Genomic DNA, 6,534 nt, shown 5'->3' on the forward strand with positions numbered 1-6,534 from the left:
TCAATAAACAATAGAAAAAGAGGAGAGAGACAATTGTTGAGTGATCACTTGATCTAATGGGTGATATTGAAAGTTGGTTCTTGATCTAAGGGTTACTTCTTCTCCATTTAAATTTTTTTTAAAATGATTAGCAAAAGATGACTTTGTTATTATATATAATATCAAATAGATATAGATTGTATTATATTTTTTTTATATTTTTTTTTATATAGTATTATTATAAAGATAAATTATAAATTGACAAATTATTAATTTACATTAATGACACGTTCATTTAGGTGCACAAGCTTTTTAAAACTCCATATATAAAAATCTAGGTCGAGCTCGTTTATTAAAAGATCTAAAAATTTATTCATGTTTGGGCTCGAGTTTGCTTAAACACGGCTCGAATCGAGCTCTTAACGAGTCGAGCTTAAATAGTTTGCGAGTAGCTCAACTTATTCACACATTCAACAACCCGAATTGGCCCGGCCCAAACTGTTGAATTGCTAGTTGCTACATTAATTAGGTAATGTGTTATTGTGTTGAGTGTTATGTCTGTTATATCTTCAAGAGTCACTACAAGAAAAATGAGTTTTAGTGACACAGGCTATTGGCTATTAATAACACTAAATTGGTCACTAAATCGAGTTAGTGATCAAAATAGGTTGTTCACTTCTTGTCACTATAGATGCGTCACAAAAAAATTTTAGAGACCAAAATATCAAAATTGGTCACTGTAGTGACCATATGTTTGGTCACTAATATCGTATAGTGACCAAAATTTAGTGACCACTTTTTTAATGGTAACTAAATAGCATTATTAGTGACCAAATATTGAGTCGTCATTAAAAGATCGTCACAAATAAACATTTTTCTTGTAGTGTGTATTGTTTTTCTAACTGTCATTAGATATATGCATGATAGCTGTCATTGAGTCATATGTTTTTCTAACTGTCATTACGTATATATATGGCAAAAAAAAAAATTAATAATAATAATAATAAATGACACTGTTAAATATAACTGCTCCGCAAATAAACAAAGTGCAAAAATCATACGGAGTATTAGAAGTAATGTTACATATATAATGTTACATATTAGTCCGAAGACTTTTTACCAACTCCACAACCAACTAACCAAGCAATAGGAGATTTAAAAATAATTAGGGCTGCTAATCTGCCATCATGCATACATTCACCGTTTTGGCAGCTCATATGTAATTACCATATATATTCAGAGTCTTAAACAAATATTATTATTTAAGAATGTGTGAAAGGTGGTGGTAGTTTATCTTCTAATAATAAGTCATGACAATGACAATGATTATATACATATTCTTGTAGTTGGCTTTTTATACAATCATTTTTCAAAAATAATATATTGAATTGTTTAACACATTTTAAAATAAATTATATACATAAATAAAATAATTTTCTACCAAATAACGAAGTCACTTTAGTTGCTCCACAAACGTGTTTAAAATAGTTTGAGTAGTGTTAGGGCATTTCGATGACAAAAAACTTTTCAAAAAGATTTAACTCGAATATAGAAAGTTTTAGCTAAAAAATTAAAGCAAAATGAAGGGAGTAGATCAAAGTGTCATTATTCTAGCGGTATCGTGGTGCTCTTTCAATTTTGACTAGTTGAGTTGAGGGTTTAAGTTTGGAACTCAATTAGAAATATTATGGGTTGGAAGTTTGGAACTATACAATTAAATAGATTAATGGTTAAAGCATTATATATTCTTTTAATGAAACGAATTGTGATAGGTAGTTTGGTAGTTATATATTCAGGCGAGTTTCCAGCTTGGAGCTTTTCCTTTGAAACTACCCGACTCAACTACAGTTGTTGTCGTGCCGCCATTTGTTGTTTCCCGCTACCAGAAGCTTTCCGGCGACTATTATGTACGTGATATAAATGGTAAAGTGCGTTTGGCTAGGGGAATTTCGTCGATTAGTCATCTAGATTGTGTCTCTTTCGAGCATTGTTCTGCTCGTCACTACATTTATACCTCTCGACTTTGGTGTGTTAAGATTCGTGCCAATAAGAATGTTGTGGACCAGCTCGAGTTTTATGTGCTTGTTATTGATTTAGATTTTGTTTCAGAAACTAAGGTCCCGTTGGCTCACGAGATCCAATGGGATTTCAGCGGAATTGGAATTGAATTTAGACACAACTTGTGTCTAAATTTAATTCCGATTCTGCCAGAATCCTATTGGATTCTGTGAGCTAAACGGAGCCTAAATTCTTGAAGTGCCTATCGGACCGAGGAGTTTTGGTAACCCAATGTAGCAAATGGGATGTTTTCGTTCAATGCGCGGACAAGAAAAGTTTTGCAAGCTAATCAACTCAGCTTCACCGGGTAACTAGGATTTTTTGGTGACTACTTCTTTGGTCGACAGAAGTGGTAAGTTTCTAGGGTTGCTTGGTTCAAAATTCGTTCCGTCAAGTTATGCTTCTGTGGACAACAATAAAAAGTTGGCTAGCCTCTTTGGTGAGGTTTTCAGTGTTGCAAATGTTTCGCGTGGCATGAAATAATTAGCTCCTTTTCGATACCATTGAGACATCCACTGCGGGGTGTTTCGACGGGTTCGTGGTTGCATCTTTAGGTGATTCGGTAATGGATAAGTTGCAAGTTTAGGTTTAAGAGGTGAAAGGCGTAGCTTCTCACTATAGGTAATTAGAAGTTGGGTGTTAAATTGCTACTTAGTCGTTTTTTGAGTATTTTAAATCACTTCGGTTTAAATCAATCTGCTTTCTTAAACAACTATAGGTGTTTGCAGTATAAATAAATAATTTAAAGTACGATATACAAACACCGGTGATTATCCTTAATCTCACTCCTCAGTCCAGAGTGATTGAGAGTTTCACTAAGCATACCCAAAACCGGTGGAGATCCATTTCACAAAGGCTCACCAAGAGCAATCTTTAGCCCACTGAGGTCGTGTTTGATAAAACTGAATTATTAACGTTGAATGGTTCATAATATGAATGGTTTATAATCTAAATGTTTCAAAGGTTCTAAATGAAGTTGGTTGTGAATGACAATAATATGTTTGATAATCATTTTGAACGAACAATACGAATGATGGAGAAATTAACTTAGTAACTTTTTGCAAGAATAAAAAAAAACAATATGTTTATTTAATAAATGTCCTTGATATAATTTAACAAGGATATTACATAAAATTTGGATGCTTAATGGTTACAAAGTGTATTTCAGCTCCAAATGGTTCAACACTGAATCCTGAACCACTCAGACTATACGTCATTCTGAGGTCAGAAACAAACGTGTTGATGCTGAATGGTTCAGCATTCAACGTTCAACCATTCAAGTAAGAGGTAAGTAAACGCATCCTAAAAGCAATCTTTAGCTCACTAAGAGCAATCTTTCTATCATTAGAAAGATTTCGATCACTAAGACAACAAGTGCTAGCACACTTGACACTTCTCACTTTCAACATCTGTTATGAATGTGAGTCACTAAGAACAAGTGCATCTCACAAAGCATACACTCTTCACTTATAACGCCCGTCTTGAAAGTGAGTCACTAAGCAATCACGAAGTATGATCTTTCTAGCTTTTAGAAAAGCTAAAACAAGTGTATCACATAGCACCCTTTTCATGAAGTAAATTATACTAGTACATTGGAGTGACCAGGGAAATGGTCACCTAATACTCACCCTCTTCGATGTTTACCCGTTTGAGTCAAAACAATTGGAACTAAACAATCAAATGTTTTTCTTTTTTAACTTGTGCACTAATAATTTATATTGGCAGGAACATTTAGTTAAGCACTATTACCTTCTAAAAAAAGAATATTCATTTAGCTGTAGTTTTACGGAGTAAAATCGATTTGTACTAGCTCCTCTGTTTTCGTTAGTAGAAGGAAGGTCGTTCTTTGATTGTGTAGGTCAATACTCTAACTTGCGCTGTCAGCCATGTGTAACATTTGCACCTTAGTTTAAATAAATAATAAATAAATAAATAATAAAACTAAAGTAAAAGTAAATGTATATTGCATAATGTCAAACCTTTCAAAATTTAAAACCTTGCATGTAGGTGTTAAATAAGAATCTCAAAATATTTTCTTTAATGCAAGTGTATCATGGTCAAAAACTATATACAATTATTCTTCTATATATTTGCCATCCCTCTTTACGCTAACCATCATTCTACTCTTTGCATACACACTTCTTAATCAAACATGGTTTCTTCAAGAAAACTTACTGGTTACCATTATAGTTCTCCACCACCACCATCCCCGCCATCGCCACCACCACCAACTGTTTATCCTTATCATTCTCCACCGCCACCACCACCACCCCCTGAAAAGCCAGCTTACCCACCAACACCATATGGACCAAAACCGCCAACACCTCATGGACCAAAACCGCCAACACCTCACGGACCAAAACCGCCAACACCATACGGACCAAAACCGCCAACAGCTAGTCCACCCGAGGGACCAAAACCATCTACACCAAGTGTACCGGTGATCCCACCAGAAGGACCCTATCCTCCGTACACTCCACACCCATGGCCAGCACCATCGCCCCACCCTTGGCCACCAGCAACACTACCACCATTACCTACATACCCATATCCACCATCCACTAGTGTCATTCCACCATCACCTTATTCTGCCATCCCACCATCAGGCGAAATAGTAACACCCCCAAAACCGCCAGGTGGCGGTGGTCATCACCATCACACTGTTGTCATCGCGGTTTGTGCTTCATTAGGCGGTGCTTTCTTTCTAGCATTTTTGGCCGCAGGACTCTTTTGTTTGGTCAAGAAAAAGAAGAAACCTATTGTTGTTCCACCGACTTATGGCCATGAACAAGGTCCGCATGGTTATGGAGGATCAAGCGGTGGAGAACATGGTGAACATCATGGTTAGCTAATCATATTTGGCATCATTAATTGTTGTGTGTTACTCGTAATTTGTTGTGATTAATTTGAACTCTGATGTATTTGTTGAGAACATCATGTGGCTAGCCACCAGTAAAATGTATACCTGTAAGTGAAATCAAAGATTTGTAATAAAAAGATTCATGATTTATGATTGACTCGGTCTTGCTCAGTTTTGGTGTTAATGTTATGTGCTTCGATATTTTTAAATTGTCATTAAAGTTTGGAGCTGGATTTCAAAGAGACGTGCAGCAGAACCAGAATAATTCAGATCACAAATGAACTTTACCAAGTACTAATATTAACTACTTTTTCAACTGTTTGTACCTAAATACAGAGTTTAATCATGGGAGATGATATATCCACCACCATTAATGTACCTATCAAATAAACATTCATTTCAGCATTTTGAATTTCACTAATTGAGTGTTTAGTTCCATGGGTCCCATAGTAAAGATATATGATATTGATTCTAAAAGGCAAACCCAAGAACCAAACTCTTTTATTCGAAACCAAATCCGTACCTTCGTTAACGTACCTCTCATATAAACACACCCTTAATTGCAGTCACTAAAAAATAGTAAGACCCAAATTATGCATGCATTATAATGTTAGTATCTTGGAAATTCAACTATGTTGGCTAAAATGGGGTTTTTGAAAAAGTAAATATGGATCGAATTAATCTTGGATATCAGGTATGACATTTAAATATTGATCAAACTACAAAAAAGACGCCGATTAAAACTAGTTACATGGTGATTCTCTTGAGGGGTGTAAACATGGTATGGTATTATATACTTCTTCACAAGGTTGAAAAATACGCGATGGAGACGAGTCGGTGAGGACCTTGAAAGGTCGAATCGGTAGAGATGGGGTTGAGACGGACGTTGACTAGCATTGACTATTCAATAATATATAGGTTTTTTAAAATGTTTTGTATTATTATAATGTATCTATTAAATTATTAATTATAGCTTCTTTATTATTGATTTATTAATTATAGTGTATAATAATTAATGAATTAATTTATTAATTATAGTGTATAATTATTAATTTATTGATAATATTGTATTTATTATTAAATTATTAGTGTATTAATTATAGTGTATAGTGTATAATTAGTATTATATTGTATTTATTACGACTTCCTTCTAATCTAGGGTGAGGAAGGATTGTCTACATCTCACCTCCTCATACCTCGCAAGCGCGGGATTGGGTATTGTTCTTGTCTTTGTGTTGTGTGTAACTATTAATGTATCAATTATAGTGTATTTCTTATTTTATCTTTAAGGGATACTATGTAAGTCGTGTTTTTCCGAGCTGTTTTTTAATTAGGCTTGGGATTTTCGTTTACACTTGAAAAAGGCCAGACGAAAAGTCAACATTTGACCAACATTGACCGATTTTCTCGACTTTGACCTGACTTTTAGCGTTAACCGACCAATAACATGGTTTTAGGCGAAACGGGACAGGCTAGTCACCAAAACCGACGCACCAGCCTCCACAGCCGTCGTTTGCAACCATGCTTCTTCATATTGTCAAAGCCTAAGGAATGATAATTGTATGCACGTGGATGACTTAGTTTACTTCCACACACATAGAGCAGCGAGTTGTTAGCTGCATACATGAAGTATTGAC

The sequence above is a fragment of the Rutidosis leptorrhynchoides genome, chromosome 9 (assembly GCF_046630445.1).
Source record: "Rutidosis leptorrhynchoides isolate AG116_Rl617_1_P2 chromosome 9, CSIRO_AGI_Rlap_v1, whole genome shotgun sequence".
Taxonomy (NCBI): Eukaryota; Viridiplantae; Streptophyta; class Magnoliopsida; order Asterales; family Asteraceae; genus Rutidosis; species Rutidosis leptorrhynchoides.